This window comes from Salmo salar, chromosome ssa21, assembly GCF_905237065.1.
Source record: "Salmo salar chromosome ssa21, Ssal_v3.1, whole genome shotgun sequence".
NCBI lineage: Eukaryota > Metazoa > Chordata > Actinopteri > Salmoniformes > Salmonidae > Salmo > Salmo salar.
In genome coordinates, this window is record NC_059462.1 from 42656114 (window position 1) to 42677295 (window position 21182).

A 21182-nucleotide genomic window follows, 5' to 3' on the forward strand; every position below is an offset into this window, starting at 1 on the left:
AGGAGAGAGAAAGTGGGAAAGAGAGAGCGAGAGGAAAGGGTCTCCCAGACCTGGCCTCTGCCAGATGCCCTCCTGAAATTACCAGGACCCCTGCAAGGGGGCGTCAGGCTTCCCTGGCTCGCCCGTCCCGAAGGACGCAATCAGGGTGTCCCACTGACCGTCTAAAGGAGCGAGAGGTTGGGGAGGGTGGGTGACGGGTGATGGGGTCTGGTCTGTATGAGCCTGGGCTTTGACATGGCCAGGTAGTGGGCTAATTCATTAAACCAGGCACCTAATATAAACAGCCATTCATTTCAGCCTCTGACAGTGGACGCCTTCTGGACAATGTGAAGCGCCCGAATATATAACTGCCATACTGATGAGTCTGTATGTGTGTGAGAGGAAAAGTGGAAGGTAATGTTTTTGTGTATGAGGTCAGAGAGGTGAGGCTAAGCAGAGGTTTTCACCAAGTTGAACACAGTTTGTAGAAAAGCTGTGATTTACCTCGTAGTGAAATGTACTGTTAAATTAGAGTATTTTCTGCTGTAACTCTTGATTAAAAATACAACATGGATAAAGGTACATTGTTAGATGGCTATAATACAGACAGAGATGTATGCACACGAACACACACACAGACAGACAGACAGACAGACAGACAGACAGACAGGCAACTATCTCTAGTCTCCCTGCTGTGCATAATAGCAAACATTGATCTTCCCACCTTTCATGTTTATCTCCATTTCTCTGCACACCTCCTTACCACAGAGAGAGACGCAAGAAGGGAGTGATCGTCAGAATGGTAATAGATCGGTGCGCTGACACAAATAGATTGACTCAGTGTCTGCATTGGGGCGGCAGGTAGCCTAGTGGTTAGAGCGTTGGACTAGTAACCAAAAGGTTGCAAGATTGAATCCCTGAGCTGACAAGGTAAAAATCTGTCGTTCTGCCCCTGAACAAGGCAGTTAACCCACTGTTCCTAGGCTGTCATTGTAAATAAGAGTTTGTTTTTAACTGACTTGCCTAGTTAAATAAATTGAAACCATGTAATTAAAAACAGACACTTGTGATGCATGACAGCAATATGATGTTTCTCTCCTATACATTACATCATTAGTTTGTTATTAAAGTTTGCAACAGAAATGTGTGTTAACCCATTGAGATAAAACCTTGGCAAGTCTCATTCAAAGCTAATTCACTGAAACCCCTCGTGTGTGTGTGTGTGTGTGTGTGTGTGTGTGTGTGTGTGTGTGTGTGTGTGTGTGTGTGTGTGTGTGTGTGTGTGTGTGTGTGTGTGTGTGTGTGTGTGTGTGTGTGTGTGTGTGTGTGTGTGTGTGTGTGTGTGTGTGTGTGTGTGTGTGTGTGTGATGTAACACAGACCATGTTCCTTCACCAGTGAGTGTGCACCCAAAGGACTACTCAAGTGTCTCTCTGGATTGGTAGGAGTTTGTGTGTGAGTAAGCTTGTGCAGTGTTGTATGCATAATGTAAGTGGTATTTAATGAAAACTAAATGTGAACATGCAAATGGAGAGCTAAATAAGTTCTCCAAAAAGGATTCCTAGTGGATGTACTTCTGGGCGGCAGGTAGCCTAGCGGTTAAGAGCGTTAGGCCAGCAACCGAAAGGTTTGAATCCCCGAGCTGACAAGGTGAAATATCTGTCGACGTGCCCTTGACCAAGGTACTTAACCCTAATTGCTCCTGTAAGTCGCTCTGGATAAGAACGTCTGCTAAATGACTAAAATGTAAACACTCAGTTTGTGCTGTCACAAGTGTTCAGTGATAGGTACATATGACTGGTTTGAAGTGATAAAACCCTTGCAAGGTTAAATCTTTTTACATATACTGCTTTCACATAGGATTTATGGTATTATTCCTGTAAAGGTTTTTGTGCAGTGTTTATATGACCTTACAGACAGGCCTGTCTTTACCACATTCTTGCCTGCATACACCTTTTATACCTGCCGTGCCATGCCGGCATGTCGGGGACGAGTGGTCGCAGTGGTGTGCTGATGCATCTACACTGAACAAAAATATATCAAATATACAAAAACGCAACAAATTCAAAGATTTTACTGAGTTGCAGTTCTTATAAGGAAATCAGTCAATTGAAATAAATTCATTAGGCCCAAAAAATGGGACCAACACTTTACATGTTACGTTTATATTTTTGTGGCGTATATTTTAATAAATCCATTGAATATACACTATCAAAAAGAAATCAATGATTAATTTTTCAGGCAAATCCTAGGAAACATTATAGGACTAATAAAATGTATTTTCAAAACAATAGAATAGCATATTTTGAGTTGAATGATGTTCCTGGTCTAAATGAATGAAATGAATAGTTCATTAAACAGACAAGACACACCTACCCCATCACAGTCAACACATATATTTTGTAGTAAGAATATCATGGAATATAACAGAATAAAATACAAATAGTATTTTTCCCACACAACTTGTGTCATGAGAACATCTAACCTTTATTTAGGCAAGTCAGTTAAGAACAAATTCTTATTTACTATGACGGCCTACTCCAGCCAAACCCTCCCCTAACCCAGATGACGCTGAGCTAATAGTGCGCCGCCCTATGGGACTCCCGAGCACAGCTGGTTGTGATACAGCCCGGGATCAAACCAGGGTCTGTAATGACACCTCTAGCACTGAGATACAGTGTCTTAGACCGCTGTGCCACGCGGGAGGATCCTCAGTCATAAAAAAGGTTATATTGTGAAACAGCCCAAGCCCATGCTTTTTTGACCCAGGTTTCATCTCTTTCCGACCCTCACTCCACTTTGTTAGGGAGCAAGTGTAGGGTCTTACATTGAGAGTATCTTCATCATGATACTGCTAGAAAATAATAGCAATCCTATTTTCAAAAGCACTTCAGTCTCTTGTTTATATTTCACAACCCCTATGGGCCTTTGGAATAGCCTATACGTGATTGAGCAACAATAATACCCTTACACTTGAGTTAGGCTACATTATTGCATGCTAAAAGTTTCTTATCACTAATAGATGAGTAAATGAATAGATGAGCTATACCACCTCTACTAATTTGCCCAGCCAGAAACCAATTAACCAAATTGCCTATACAGACGAAGATTCAGTTAAACAAAATAACATTGAGAGAAGTCAGTGAAGTCACAGGCTGTTTAGGTAGGGAGTAGGTCTAGGATACTAAACGACTGCGAGTGAAGAGAAAAATAATCCACTTGTTAAACATGCTGTGAAAATGTTGTAATAAATGAGCCAACTAGACAGCACTCAACGTGACTAACATTTCCCAGACTAATTGTAGCTAAACCAATATCCAAACGGAGATTCAGTGAAAACAAAAATTTATCAAGATTAGTTTATTTTACCTTTATTTAACAAGGCAAGTCAGTTAAGAACAAATTCTTATTTTCAATGACAGCCTAGGAACACTGGGTTAACTGCCTTGTTCAGGGGCAGAACTACAGATGTGTACCTAAGAGCATAGTGCGTGCCAAAGCTGTAGGCAGAACTTTATCGAAATTATTACTAGGTCATTAGGCAAAAAAATCTAAGTTTCATCTTTGATACCCACAATGCATTTCAGATATAAAGAAAATACATAAAAAAGTTTGCAGTGTGGTAAAGTTGGCTGAGAAACATACTGTTTATGTTATGTATCTGCCTGTTCTGACTGCATTATTTGCATTGTCAATTCAAAGATGGCCGCCATAGCCATTTCTGGTGTTAAGAGGGCATGTCCCTTTAATTAAGAAAGAGTAGCATTTGGGGAAATGTTTGATGTATAGGTAACTGTCAAAATAAAGGAAACATCAACATAAAGTGTCTTAATAGGGCTCTGGGCCACGAGCCACCAGATCAGTTTCAATGCACCTTTGGTATAGATTCCACTAGTGTCTGGAACTCTATTGGAGGGATGCAACACCATTCTTCCATGAGAAATTCCATCATTTGGTTTTGTTGATGGTGGTGGAAAACTCTGTCTCAGGTGCTGCTCCAGAATCTCCCATAAGTGTTCAATTGGGTTGAGATCCGGTGACTGAGACGGCCATGACGTATGGTTTTCATTCTCATCATATTATTCAGTGACGAGACGCTTGTGTCTCTGCCCTAACAATGCGATTCGTTGTCCACTGTGTGGAACGGCGGGCTGTTGAGCTCCCGCCTATTCCTCTCTTTGGATTGGTGGATACAACTCGTTATTTGAATACTGTTTTGAATATTCGATGAGGGGTGTTGACGTCAACCACCTGTATTCAATGGAGAGTGAGATGCTATGCTAGCCCCGTGAATATGCATAGACCGTCTCGAATTTCAACAGGGACAACTCCAATATAAAGTGTTTTTTTCTCAAAGTTACTGGGATGTGACGTGCCTCACACATATCAGTGCACTCATATCAACCTAAGCATTATGACATTTATAGGCGATCAAATAAGCCTCACGTACCAAAATAGCAATTCAGTTTTATTTTGACTAATTTGACACTATCATTGCCCCCCATACAAAAACTCCTGATGATTTGCTTAACGTGGACAGATTTTTGGCAGAGTAAACCCTCTTGCTTCGCCTCTTCCTCTCTGTGTATACCTGGGACTGAGGTTTGAATGTAATGAAAATCCTTTAGCAGCCTGGGAATCGGCATTATTTCAGTATAAATAGCACACAGAGGTGTAGGGTTTCTGTTGGTTTTGACGATTCCATGAACATCATGAACATCGAGCGATCTGAGGAAATCTCAACGAGGACGGAGGAATTTCTCTTTCTACTATAATCCTGAAATCTATCCTGTTAACTTAACTTTCTGCCCTGCCTTTTTGGACTTCATATCACTTTGTGTGTTTTGTTTTGGTTGCTCTCATTGACTCAAACTAAGTTACAATTTAAAAGTTCAAAGAAATACTGTATCCATGAGAGCAACCAAAAGGAAACAGACAAAGTGAAATGAAGATTGAGATCCAGGTTTATTGTTATAGTGCTGTTCTATTGAAACCCTCAGTTTGGTGCAGTTCTATGTTGTTCTCCAGTAGGAGGCAGGCTACATTCCGCTGGTCTAAAAGGCGTGTTGTGTTGTGCTGGCCTACAGTTATCCCTGACTGACACGTTGACGGTGGATTTACAGTTGGCACTGGAGACACACACACCCACCCACTAATTCACACACCCACTAATTCACACACCCACTAATTCACACACCCACTAATTCACACACCCACTAATTCACACACCCACTAATTCACACACCCACTAATTCACACACCCACTAATTCACACACCCACTAATTCACACATTGATACAGAATGTGGCCTGGAGGTTTTATAGGGCTACCAGACAAGGATTCACTCACACACTCACACACACACACACACACACACACACACACACACACACACACACACACACACACACACACACACACACACACACACACACACACACACACACACACACAGGTATCTGAGTCTGACCTCTAATTGTGTCCCTTGTGGTAGCCTCTAAAACATAGGTTAGTCTGGGCACGTCATTATACTCATCAAAACAATACTTTTTTTTCTCTTCAGAACAGGCCGGTTTTGTCTTTTCAATGGACAAAATGTATTCCTCTGGAGAAAAAGAGCAACAACTCAAAAAGCACAATACCAGCAATGACTGGTTCTAGTCAACAACCTCAGAGAGAGATCATCTAGCTGGGTTTGTCCCAACCACAGTCCCCCTTCTCTCTCTCTCTCTCTCTCTCTCTCACACAATGCATTTCAACCCTCATTCACGTATCTTCTATAATCTTTCATTATAGACAGTATGCCAGTCTAAAATGAAAGATTGTGGTTTTTCAGATAGTGTACAGTTGACGCCAGGACAAAGAAACACCTGCACAGTTTCTTTATGTGAAGAAAATGCACCTTTTTTTCTTAAAGTCTCTCTTCTATCTCTTTGAAATCTATTTGTCTGTGTAAATGATCATTTTACAGCTCCGTTGTAGTCACAGCAATAACCTCCAGCTCCATGACACCAGAGGCATTGAGAGCCTATATCAGTTCGCTGAGCCTCTGTTCTCCTGTTGACTTGAATTAGTCTCCTAGCAGCTTTTATTAGCAGCAGCAGTGGTGGAACCACAGAGGTCTGTCTGCGTAGACGGGGGAAAGGGGGGTGATTGGGGCAGACGGACCGCTAAGTGCCGCCTGTCTGATCTCTGATGGGGGTCACGGGGTCGCCACAGAACCTCACCCTGATGACTTCTGACACTGAGACTCACACACACACACACACACACACACACACACACACACACACACACACACACACACACACACACACACACACACACACACACACACACACACACACACACACACACACACACACACACACACACACACGCAGACTCACACACTAACAAGCAGACAGGGAGACAGGCACGCACTCACACAGACACACATATACACAAACACACTATGCCTCAACCCAAACCCTCCCCACCTCATGATGTGGGTTGAAAGTAGTAGAGGATGAAAGCTCAAGCCAGTCTCCCCCTCCTCCTTACCCTCTTCCCCCCTTCTCCTCCTCCTCCCCCCTCTTCCTCCCTACTAATCCCTCTCCTCCCCCTATTCTGTCTCCTTGTGTTTATCTTCTCATCAGGACTCTTTAATGGTAAATAAGGGTGGTCCACCCTGCCTGGCCCTGGCCCCCGTCTCTCCCTGTCTCCTCTCTCTCCTTCCCTCCATCTCTGTGTGGAGCCTAACTGCTGCTGTGTAGCTATAGCGACCAGTGTTTAGCCTATTAGAGCAGTCTATTCACAATCTGGAGTTTCCTATTGATTATGTCTGCCTTCTTCTTCTCTGTTTACCCAGGAAATAAAGAACACATGTTTCCTTCTTCTGCCTCTTTCTCTGCCTCACTTGCTCTTTCAGTGGCTCTCTCTTTCTTTCTCTCTCTCCCTCTCTCTTGGTCTCTCTCTTTCTCACACACACCATCTCCCCTCTTTTTCTTTCCATCTCTCTCTCTCTTTCCCACATACTTTCCTTTCCACAGACAATGCTTCTATTTCTTTCTGTGTTTCATGGTCTTGTCTCTAAAACTCCTGCTATTATTGTGGTGCAAATTTCAAAATACAGTCAGAAGAATAAAAAAATCTAAACACAAAGTTTTTTATGAAACACATCCATGGAGTCACACACTCAGGCGCAAACACACACAGCCTCAAGCCATAGCAAAATACAGACAGGGTTAAGATGTCAGAGAGGAGGAGGAGAAAGACAAAAGGGAGGAGGAAGGAGAGAGTACACAGCTCACACATGCAGTATATTATACAAACAAATAAACACAACACGTTCACACGCATACACACACACACACACACACACACACACACACAGACACATAAACAAACAAAAGCCTTCCTGCCTTTTCTCCAAACACACTCTGGCCACCGACCCTCCACCCTCCTTCTCCTTTGCCTTTCTGTGCCTGCCCTCATTGGTAAAAGCAGCCATGTCAGGGAGGCAGTGTGTCATACGTTCCCCCCGTCCCCCGTCCCCCCCCCCCTCTGAAAGAGCTCCTCATTTGGGTACGCCACGCTCAGATAGGGCCTTAGATAAAACGTGGCCCCTCCACCGGACTCCGTTAGCAGTGTTCACAGCAGGGCAAGACAACACTGGAGTGTGTGTGTGTGTGTGTGTGTGTGTGTGTGTGTGTGTGTGTGTGTGTGTGTGTGTGTGTGTGTGTGTGTGTGTGTGTGTGTGTGTGTGTGTGTGTGTGTGTGCCATTTCACAAAAACATGTATCGTCGCTGCAGAGCAGCACCTCTCCAAAACAATCAGGGTGAGAGGGATGGAAGATAATCATTTTACAGACTAATTGAAAGTGTTTATATGAGGAAGGTCTGAGGAACCCTCTGTGTCGGTCAGTGGCTGTAACTCTAGATGTTTGTGGAGATGCAGATATTGTGTTCCACTCTGCTGGCTCAGTAGCATCCCACAGTGACACCACATATTTCATCAACATCAACAATAAAACACGCTCTGTTCTCTCTCTGGGGCTTTGAAGTAATAGCCCACAGCTCCAAGTTACAGTTAGCTAGAACGGGTTTATGTGCCTGACTCAATGAACGTCTGTATGTGGAGTTACAGTTAGCTAGAACGGGTGCCTGATTCAATGAATGTCTGTCTGTATGTGGGTGTAGTTCCACTTTGTACCAACAGAGAGCGATAGAGACCTAGTAAACAGTGGTTGGCTGTAGAAGCCGACAGTTCAGATGTGGCAGTGGAGCTTCGGCTGTGTTCTCCAAACTCTGAATATACGATCCCTCCTCAAAAACCATCGTCACCACCTGCTTGCCCAAATGCTTTCCAAGTAGGCCTGAGTGGTGCAGTGTGTGTCTTCATCTCTCTGCTACAGTGGTACATCTCTGTGTGCTACACTGGTATATTTTGTCCGCTTTACACATGAATTATCTTTCTATTTAATCTCCTACTTCTCAAAAATCTATACACATCGCAATATGCAGCATTCGGAAACGGCCTTGCATAATGTGCCGTAAAGTGTTATGTTTCCTCACACAAAGCTCACGCAAAGTGTGTATGTGTGTGTATTCTTGTTTGTGTATGTGTGTGTATTCTTGTTTGTGTATGTGTGTGTATTCTTGTTTGTGCGTGTGTGTGTATTCTTGTTTGTGTGTGTATATTCTTGTTTGTGTGTGTGTGTATTCTTGTTAGTGTGTGTGTGTGTGTGTGTATTGTTGTTTGTGTGTGTGTGTGTGTGTATTCTTGTTTGTGTGTGTGTGTGTATTCTTGTTTGTGTGTGTGTATTCTTGTTTGTGTGTGTGTGTATTGTTGTTTGTGTGTATTGTTGTTTGTGTGTGTGTGTGTGTGTGTGTATTCTTGTTTGTGTGTGTGTGTGTATTCTTGTTTGTGTGTGTGTGTGTATTCTTGTTTGTGTGTGTGTATTCTTGTTTGTGTGTGTGTGTGTATTCTTGTTTGTGTGTGTGTGTGTATTCTTGTTTGTGTGTGTGTGTGTGTATTCTTGTTTGTGTGTGTGTGTGTGTATTCTTGTTTGTGTGTGTGTGTATTGTTGTTTGTGTGTGTGTGTGTGTGTGTATTCTTGTTTGTGTGTGTGTGTATTCTTGTTTGTGTGTGTGTGTGTGTGTATTCTTGTTTGTGTGTGTGTGTGTATTCTTGTTTGTGTATGTGTGTGTATTCTTGTGTGTGTGTATTCTTGTTTCTGTATGTTTGTGTATTCTTGTTTGTGTGTGTGTGTGTGTGTATTCTTGTTTGTGTGTGTGTGTGTGTCTTCTTGTTTGTGTGTGTGTGTGTATTCTTGTTTGTGTGTGTGTGTGTGTGTATTCTTGTTTGTGTGTGTGTGTGTGTGTATTCTTGTTTGTGTGTGTGTGTGTGTATTGTTGTTTGTGTGTGTGTATTGTTGTTTGTGTGTGTGTATTCTTGTTTGTGTGTGTGTATTGTTGTTTGTGTGTGTGTATTCTTGTTTGTGTGTGTGTATTGTTGTTTGTGTGTGTGTATTCTTGTTTGTATGTGTGTATTGTTGTTTGTGTGTGTGTGTGTATTGTTGTTTGTGTGTGTGAGCCGTTGTTTTCCTATGACTGTAACCGCCCTCTCTCTCACCGCCATAGAGAACAGATGAGCTGCCAAATTCATCAAAATATATGTCCATGTTAAGGAGCCCCAGCAATTACTCTGCTAAGTATAGGAGGGCCCCTCCCCTCCTCTCCCCTCTCGTTCCCTAGCCCTCCCCTCCCGTCCCCTCATCTCCTCTCCTCTCTCCTTCCCTAGCTCTCCTCTCCTCTCCCCTCATCTCCTCTCCCCTCTCCTTCCCTAGCCCTCCCGTCCCCTTGTCTCCCCTTCTCTCCTCCCCTGGCCCTCCCCTCCCCTCCCGTCTCCCCTCCCGTCCCCTTGTCTCCCCTCCTCTCCTCCCCTGGCCCTCCCTCCCCTAGCCCTTCCTCCCCTAGCCCTCCTCTCTTCCAGCAGGGCTAAGGTTTTTACGACCAGGCCAGTGTGTTAAAATCCATGTCCAGTGGGAGCTGTTGTGTGAGGGTGGGTGAGTACTAAGTAGTGAAACTGTGTTTGACATGTCAGAGTTGTGGCAGGAGACTCGTCATTGACCCTGTCCTTCCTTTGCCACCATCACCCATAGACCACCCCACACATGTACTGTACATCACCCATAGACCACCCCACACATGTACTGTACATCACCCATAGACCACCCCACACATGTACTGTACATCACCCATAGACCACCCCACACATGTACTGTACATCACCCATAGACCACCCCACACATGTACTGTACATCACCCATAGACCAGCCCACACATGTACTGTACATCACCCATAGACCACCCCACACATGTACTGTACATCACCCATAGACCACCCCACACATGTACTGTACATCACCCATAGACCACCCCACACATGTACATCACCCATAGACCACCCCACACATGTACTGTACATCACCCATAGACCAGCCCACACATGCACTGTACATCAACCATAGACCACCCCACACATGTACTGTACATCACCCATAGACCACCCTACACATGTACATCACCCATAGACCACCCCACACATGTACTGTACATCACCCATAGACCACCCCACACATGTACTATACATCACCCATAGACCACCCCACACATGTACTCTGTACATCACCCATAGACCAGCCCACACATGTACTGTACATCACCCATAGACCACCCCACACATGTACTGTACATCACCCATAGACCACCCCACACATGTACATCACCTATAGACCACCCCACACATGTACTGTACATCACCCATAGACCACCCCACACATGTACATCACCCATAGACCACCCTACACATGTACTGTACATCACCCATAGACCACCCCACACATGTACTGTACATCACCCATAGACCACCCCACACATGTACTGTACATCACCTATAGACCAGCCCCCACATGTACTGTACATCACCCATAGACCACCCCACACATGTACTGTACATCACCCATAGAGCAGCCCACACATGCACTGTACATCACCCATAGACCAGCCCACACATGTACTGTACATCACCCATAGACCAGCCCCCACATGTGCTGTACATCACCCATAGACCACCCCACACATGTACTGTACATCACCCATAGACCACCCCACACATGTACTGTACATCACCCATAGACCAGCCCACACATGTACTGTACATCACCCATAGACCAGCCCACACATGTACTGTACATCACCCATAGACCACCCCACACATGTACTGTACATCACCCATAGACCACCCCACACATGTACTGTACATCACCCATAGACCAGCCCACACATGTACTGTACATCACCCATAGACCAGCCCACACATGTACTGTACATTACAACAGGCAGAAAGAAAAGGGGAGAGGAGAAAGAGTGAAAGAGAGAAAGCGTATATGGATTTGAATGATGGTAGTTGAACGCCCACAAGACTCGTCTGAAGGTCCCCCGGTACAAGTTAAAAAAATTAATGCAAGTATATATGTGGCAAAAATAACAGGGGACCTTCAGATGTAATGTAAAAATATATATATATATATATATATATATATATATATATATATATATATATAGTTTCCTGATCTTTCTTATGTCTCTCAGATATAGGACAGAAACCTCAGGACTTTCTCGGTGGAATTGATGATGGGGGACGCAAAGAAATGGCTCTGGTGACGCTCCCCTGCTCCCTCCCCTGCTCCCTCTCTCCTTCTTTCTACCCCCACCACACAATGACCAGTGGCCCCTGATTGTCTGGGCTGGTCTGGGGCTAGCCTGTCCTGGGCTGGGCTGTCCTGGGCTGTGGGTGGCGGGTGGGGCTGCGGTCAGGGGCCGGAACCATGGGCTACCAGGCTGACCCAGAGAGGCGCCTCTGGTCCTCCAGTCTGAGCCAACATGGGCCTCCACATCCTACGGCTCATAAACACTGGACACAAGGCCCATGATGGACATGATGGAGAGGGATGGAAGGAGGGACGGAGAGGGATGGATAGGAAGGCAAGGATGGAGGGATAAAGGGAGAGAAGGAGGGAGGGAGGAAGGGATAGATGGAGGGAAGAAGTAAGAGAAAGAGAGGGAGAGAGTGAGAAAGAGAGAAAAGGAGAGGAGAAAGAGAGAGTGAGAGATTATGTGAGAGAAATACGGGTTGAAGCTTGGGCTAACCACACGGCTGCTTGGCATCTACTCACACCCTGCAGGAAATGGGATGAAGAAAACCATCACCACTCACATGCATTCACACGTGCACACACACACACACACACACGCACGCACGCACGCACACACACACACAGACCATCTATTCATTGCTTACTTGCTATTACTCATCTGTACCTCTATGTATTTACTTATCCATCCATCTCTCTCTCTCTCTCTCTCTCTCTCTCTCTCTATGTCAATTGTTGAATTACATGTATATATACTGAGAACAACTTACCTACAGTGTACACAAATAGTACGAGCCATTGGGATATGAGCCATTAACACCCGCTGAATATGACCAGTGTCAGTAAACGTATGCAAAAACAGTAATAGTTAGTCAGGAACGCTCTAAATAACATGGAAACGGCTTAGCTAACCAGCTCTGCTAGGGAAAGTAAATGGATCAGAGGGTGGTGTTCTCTCATTTATGTCTGGAAGTAGCTCGCTAGCAAGCTAGTCAACTTCAACCAGTTAGCTTGGGTGCTTGGTTGCAGGCAAGCTGAAGAAGGACATGTAGGCTACAATTTTTAATGTTTATCAGTGCTATTTTGACGGCCAACTAGCTGAAAAAGTTTGAGAGGGTTTATCTAATGTTCCTTCGTTAGATTTTAGCTCATCTTGCTCAGGCAAGCATTAGTTGTTGATCTTATTGTTGTTGATGTGAATAACTGAGGGAGAGAGAGCCTGCCTTTTCATGGTTGTTTGATCACTGTAAAGTTCCCAAATGTAACAGGACTCCCGTGGTATTGACATATTTGCATGTGTTCTAGTGATCTAAAAGCACGCTGTTGTAACTGCCTGTATACACACAGTCCAGTTCATAGTGAATGATGGCAGGTCCTACTGCCTGTAAACACACAGTCGAGTTCATAGTGAATGATGGCAGGTCCTACTGCCTGGAAACACACAGTCCAGTTCATAGTGAATGATGGCAGGTCCTACTGCCTGTAAACACACAGTCCAGTTCATAGTGAATGATGGCAGGTCCTACTGCCTGTAAACACACAGTCCAGTTCATAGTGAATGATGGCAGGTCCTACTGCCTGTAAACACACAGTCCAGTTCATAGTGAATGATGGCAGGTCCTACTGCCTGTAAACACACAGTCGAGTTCATAGTGAATGATGGCAGGTCCTACTGCCTGTATACACACAGTCCAGTTCATAGTGAATGATGGCAGGTCCTACTGCCTGTAAACACACAGTCGAGTTCATAGTGAATGATGGCAGGTCCTACTGCCTGGAAACACACAGTCCAGTTCATAGTGAATGATGGCAGGTCCTACTGCCTGTAAACACACAGTCCAGTTCATAGTGAATGATGGCAGGTCCTACTGCCTGTAAACACACAGTCCAGTTCATAGTGAATGATGGCAGGTCCTACTGCCTGTAAACACACAGTCCAGTTCATAGTGAATGATGGCAGGTCCTACTGCCTGTAAACACACAGTCGAGTTCATAGTGAATGATGGCAGGTCCTACTGCCTGGAAACACACAGTCCAGTTCATAGTGAATGATGGCAGGTCCTACTGCCTGTAAACACACAGTCCAGTTCATAGTGAATGATGGCAGGTCCTACTGCCTGTAAACACACAGTCCAGTTCATAGTGAATGATGACAGGCCCAACTGCCTGTAAACACATAGTCCGGATCATAGTGAATGATGGCAGGCCTGTGTGTCAAATGGCTTGTTTGCATAAAAGCCTACTTTAGCTCTGGTTGGCTATGGTGCACCAGCCTGCATAGACTCTGGTCCTGGACAAGACAGATGTTTTTATTGGGTTTTATGTACTGCAGTGTCTATTCGTTGTCCAAACACACAGCCGCTTTCCCACTCTATATTGCTATAGAATTTTCACAAATGCCTTAGTATACGTAATTCTCAAACATTCTAAGACTTGATGAAAACGTGAAAATGACCATATCTAGGTGCTCGCTTAGACTCTTAGAAGGATCCTGGTTCTGCTCAGACAAATATTGTATTTTTTACTCAATATTATTATTATTATTATTATATCATCAATATTATTTTTTATCATTATTATTGTCATTATCATTATTATTATTATTTAGCAAACTGAGGGCAGGTAACCTAGTGGTTAGAGCGTTGGGTCAGTAACTGAGAGATTGCTGGATCAAATCCCCGAGCTGACAAGGTAAAAATCTGTTGTTCTGCACCTGAACAAGGCAGTTAACCCTCTGTTCCCCGGGTGCTGTGGATGTTGTTTAAGGCAGCCCACCTGCACCTCTCTGATTCAGAGGGGTTGGGTAAAATGTTGGAGACACATTTCAGTTGAAGGCATTCAGTTGTACAACTGACAAGGTATCCCCCTTTCCCTTTAGCGGGATTGTATCTCGAAGGGGTCCTCAAGAGGTTAACAGGACAAATCTGAGGGGGCACGTGCCCCTGTGCCCCCAATGCCATGACGCTTCTGCGCGTGCGCACACACACACACACACACACACACAATGAAATAATGGGTGGTATTGATGATGATTGAGCTGAAAGGGACAGAACAAGTCAAGGGCCTTGCCATAAGCAGAAGGTTCTGTGTCCTTTAAAAAGTGGCAATGTGCTGTTGCTACATACATTTTGTGACTTAATTATACTGCATGTACACATTGATTCATGAAGAATACAACGTATAAGTCTCTCATGACCTTAGATCAACTGCCATACCCCATCATAACCCAAAATATAAATATATTTTACTCCAATGTTTGTCATTAAAGTAAACGTAAACAAACACTGTAAACAAACACTTAAAACATGGTTACAATTAAAATGTTGATATCATGGATGGTCAGCCCATAGCTCTGTCTATGAATTCTGAGTGGTTACATTTCTCTAGCCCCATACCTTTTTACCGAAACAGGAGTGGGGAGATCACTTTATTGTTTCTACTGCCCTTTATTTCAATTCTCTGTAAAACTACACTTAGCAATTTTATAAAGTTGTCTTTAGCTAGCCCAGATAGGTTCCCAACCTCATAACTAGCTAATAAGAAGCCATTTCAGGCTATCAATCAAGGTAGAGTAGCTAGCTTGTCTAACTACCTTAGTTGGCATGCCTGTCTGCAAGGTTGGTAGACTTTAGAAAAGCAAGCAATAACTAAATGTACTGAATAAGACTCACATTCCTTTCAGTCTTCTACCCAGATTTGAGCAGAGATGCAGAGAACACATTTAGTTTGTTTAAAAAAAGAACCACCAGTCAGGAGGATACAGACAGATCAAGATGTATGTTTAGATATGCAGAAAAATTGACATTTTTTTTTCTCCATAGAATGAAGCATAATCTAGATTGCAGGAAACAGATGTTTCAGGTGTTTAAAAAATGCTAGATTCTCCAAGTGACGAACGGGGGTCTAGCCCCGCTCCGGACCACCCTCAGCCATGCCTGTGTGTGTGTGACAGTTACGACCCAACTAATCATTCATCTCTTTAACAGACTATTAAACTCTGGTGCATCTGCCGGCTTCATCACCCCTCATCACCCATCATCACCCCTCCTCAGCCTTCATGAGCCCTCATCACCCACCATCACCCCTCATCACGCCTCCTCAGCCTTCATGAGCCCTCATCACCACTCATCATCCATCATCACCCCTCATCAGTGTTACGCTCGTCCTAAGAAGGAGACCAAGGTGCAGGGTGGTAAGCGTACATCTTTCCTTTTATTAGATGAACACCAACAAAACAACAAAATACAAAAACCGAACGTAACGTTCTGCAGGCTTCACAGCAGCTATACAAAAACAGGATCCCACAATCACAGGTGGGAAAAAGGGCTGCCTAAGTATGATCCCCAATCAGAGACAATGATAAACAGCTGCCTCTGATTGGGAACCATACTAGGCCAACAAAGAAATAGAAACATAGATATGCCCACCCAAGTCACACCCTGACCTAACAAAACAGAGAATAAAAAAGGCTCTCTAAGGTCAGGGCGTGACACTCAGCCTTCATCACCTCTCATCACCCCTCCTCAGCCTTCATGAGCCCTCATCACCCATCACCTCTCGTCACCCATCATCACTCCTCATCACCCCTCCTCAGCCTTCATGAGCCCTCATCACCCATCATCACCCATCATCACCTCTCATCACCCCTCATCATCCCTCATCACCCCTTGTCACCCCTCATCACCCCTCCTCAGACTTCATGAGCCCTCATCACCCCTCCTCAGCCTTCATGAGCCCTCATCATGGCGTGAGAAGCTGCCTTTAAAAAAAAGCTAGAACAACTACATCCTCTATAAAACTACCCCATAAAGTACTCTACTATTCTTTATCATTACCTCTTCCTGCAGTAAAACACTTAGATGTTTACAGTTGCTGTAAAATATAATGTACTGTACCTATACTAGTAGTGACCATGTATTTTATGTTGTTTTATAGGCGTACAGTAAGACACATGAGAGTTGTCAGGAGCAGGAGGTGAGAGTTCACATGTGTGGTGGTGTGACTGGTCGAAAACACACACAGGCGCACACACACACACACACACACACACACACACACACACACACACACACACACACACACACACACACACACACACACACACACACACACAGAGAGAGAGACATATACACACACACACACAATGTGTCGATGCCTGATAGGGTAGTAAACACTGAGATTCCCTAAAAACAAGCCACTTCGATACAGCCTTGACTTTTTCATAGCAGGTTAGGATAACTTCTACACAGCAGGTTAGGATAATTAACGTAGCAGGTTAGGAGAATTAGGGTAAGGTTAGGAAATGGGTTAGGGTTAGCGAAAATGCTCTCCGAACCTGGTACAAAAAGTCGCTTGTATCGAAGTGCCGTGTTTTTAGGCAGTCTTATTAAACACCAGTCCATGCAGACCAGGTAGATTATAACATAGCAGAGCGGAACAGAGCAGAATGGAACAGAGCAGAACAGTGCAGAATGGAACAGAGCAGTGCAGAGCAGAACAGTGCAGAATGGAACAGAGCAGAACGAAACAGAGCAGAGCAGAGCAGAGCAGAGCAGAACAGAACAGAACAGAACAGAGTAGAGCAGAACAGAGCAGAGCAGAGCAGAACAGTGCAGAGTAGAGCAGAACAGAACAGAACAGAGCAGAGCAGAACAGAGCAGAGCAGAACAGAACAGAACAGAGTAGAGCAGAACAGAGCAGAGCAGAGCAGAACAGTGCAGAATGGAACAGAGCAGAGCGGAACAGAGCGGAACAGAGCAGAACAGAGCAGAACAGAGCAGAACAGAGCAGAGTAGAGCGGAACAGAGCAGAACAGAAGAGTGCGGAACAGAGCAGAACAGAGCGGAACAGAGCAGAGCGGAACAGAGCAGAGCGGAACAGAGCGGAACAGAGCAGAACAGAGCAGAACAGAACAGTGCAGAGCAGAGCAGAACAGAGCAGAGCAGAACAGTGCAGAGCAGAACGGAGCAGAACAGAGCGGAACAGAGCGGAACAGAGCAGAACAGAGCGGAACAGAGCAGAACAGAGCAGAGCAGAACAGTGCAGAGCAGAACGGAGCAGAACAGAGCGGAACAGAGCGGAACAGAGCAGAACAGAGCGGAACAGAGCAGAACAGAAGAGAGCGGAACAGGGCAGAACAGAGCGGAACAGAGCAGAGCAGAACAGAGCAGAGCGGAACAGAGCAGAACAGAGCAGAGCGGAACAGAGCAGAACAGAGCAGAACAGAGCAGAACAGATGTCTCACGGTCTTGGGGGAAATGACCTAATAGATTCCCAGAGCCTGGTTATGATACTTAACCTGCTCTAATTAGAAAACAGAAAGAGGTCTGTTCACTGAAAATGTAATCATAAAATGAACCTGGTAATTTATCAACATAGCAGGCCTTAATCAAGTCCACGTTATGAAGTCCATATTGGTTCATATCAGAGATATACACTATATGACCAAAAGTACGTGGACACCTGCTCGTCGAACATCTCATTCCAAAATCATGGACATTATTATGGAGTTGGTCCCCCCTTTGCTGCTATAACAGCCTCCACTCTTCTGGGAAGGCTTTCCGCTAGATGTTGGAACATTGCTGCTGGGACTTACTTCCATTCAGCCAAAAGACCATTAGTGAGGTCAGCACTGAGGTTGGGTGATTAGGCCTGGCTCGCAGTCGGCGTTACAATTCATCCCAAAGGTGTTTGATGGGGTTGAGGTCAGGGCTCTGTGCAGGCCAGTGAAGTTCTTCCACACCGATCTCGACAAACCATTTCTGTATGGACCTCGCTTTGTGCACAACCGTCATGCTGAAACTGGAAAGGGCCTTCCTCAAACTGTTGCCACAAAGTTGGAACCACAGAATCGTCTAGAATGTCATTGTATGCTGTAGCATTAAGATTTCTATTCACTGGAACTAAGGGGCATTATTCCTCCTCTACCAAACTTTACAGTTGGCACTACACATTTGGGCAGGTAGCGTTCTCCTGGCATCCGCCAATCCCAGATTTGTCCGTCGGATTGCCAGATGGTGAAGCGTGATTCATCATTAAATAGAAACCCATTTCATGAAGCTCCAGACGAACAGTTCATGGGCTGACGTTGCTTCCAGAGGGAGTTTGCAACTTGGTAGTGAGTGTTGCAACCAAGGACAGACAATTTTTATACGCTTGAGCACTCAGCAATCTCATTCTGTGAGCTTGTGTGGCCTACCACTTTGCGGCTGAGCCATTGTTGCTCCTAGACGTTTCCACTTCACAATAACAGCACTTACAGTTGACCGGGGAAGCTCTAGCAAGTCACTGAGCTCTTCAGTAAGGCCATTCTACTGCCAATGTTTGTCTATGGAGATTGCATGGCTGTGTGCTCGATTTTATACACCTGTCAGCAACGGGTATGGCTGAAATAGCCAAATCCACTAATTTGTCCACATACTTCTGTATATATAGTGTAACAGTTATTTAGACTCCCTCTTGTAGTAATACGAATGTTGGCATAATATTGACTTATACTGTTGAAATAATATTGAGTAACGTTACCCAAAATATTGTATATTGAGTTATGTTACGCCTAATAATGGATATTGAGTTATGTTACGCCTAATATTCAATATTGAGTTATGTTACGCCTAATAATGGATATTGAGTTATGTTACGCCTAATATTGAATATTGACTTATGTTACGCCTAATATTGAATATTGAGTTATGTTACGCCTAATAATGGATATTGAGTTATGTTACGCCTAATATTGAAAATGGAATATTAGCTGTGTCATGCCATGTGATGGGATGCTCTGACTAGAGGGGATGGTAGTCAAAGTGCAGCTCTGTTATAGAGCATTGATAGCGCCAGTTTCACAGCTCCTAAAACAAGGTTGTCATTAGGTACAGTGGCCTTAGGTAGCCAAAACATCACACCATCACCCCACTGCCATAAAACCATAACACATCACACCACCCCACTGCCATAAAACCATAACACATCACACCACCACCCCACTGCCATAAAACCATAACACATCACATCACATCACCCCACTGCCATAACACCATAACACATCACACCATCACCCCACTGCCATAAAACCATAACACATCACCCCACTGCCATAACACCATAACACATCACACCATCACCCCACTGCCATAAAACCATAACACATCACACCACCACCCCACTGCTATAAAACCATAACACATCACACAACCACCCCACTGCCATAAAACCATAACACATCACACCACCACCCCACTGCCATAAAACCATAACACATCACACCACCACCCCACTGCCATAAAACCATAACACATCACATCACCCCACTGCTATAAAACCATAACACATCACACCATCACCCCACTGCCATAAAACCATAACACATCACACCATCACCCCACTGCCATAAAACCATAACACATCACACCACCACCCCACTGCCATAAAACCATAACACATCACACCACCACCCCACTGCTATAAAACCATAACACATCACACCACCCCACTGCCATAAAACCATAACACATCACACCACCCCACTGCCATAACACCATAACACATCACACCACCACCCCACTGCTATAAAACCATAACACATCACATCACCCCACTGCCATAAAACCATAACACATCACACCATCACCCCACTGCCATAAAACCATAACAAATCACACCACCCCACTGCCATTAAACCATAACACATCACACCACCCCACTGCCATAAAACCATAACACATCACACCATCACCCCACTGCCATAAAACCATAACACATCACACCATCACCCCACTGCCATAAAACCATAACACATCACACCACCCCACTGCCATAAAACCATAACACATCACACCACCACCCCACTCCCATAAAACCATAACACATCACACCACCACCCCACTGCCATAAAACCATAACACATCACACCACCACCCCACTGCCATAAAACCATAACACATCACACCACCACCCCACTGCCATAAAACCATAACACATCACACCACCACCCCACTGCCATAAAACCATAACACATCACACCACCACCCCACTGCCATAAAACCATAACACATCACACCATCACCCCACTGCCATAAAACCATAACACATCACACCACCACCCCACTGCCATAAAACCACAACACATCACACCACCCCACTGCCATAAAACCATAACACATCACCACCACCCCACTGCCATAAAACCATAACACATCACACCACCACCCCACTGCCATAAAACCATAACACATCACACCACCACCCCACTGCCATAAAACCATAACACATCACACCACCCCCACTGCCATAAAACCATAACACATCACACCACCACCCCACTGCCATAAAACCATAACACATCACACAACACCCCACTGCCATAAAACCATAACACATCACACCATCACCCCACTGCCATAAAACCATAACACATCACACCACCACCCCACTGCCATAAAACCACAACACATCACACCACCCCACTGCCATAAAACCATAACACATCACACCACCCCACTGCCATAA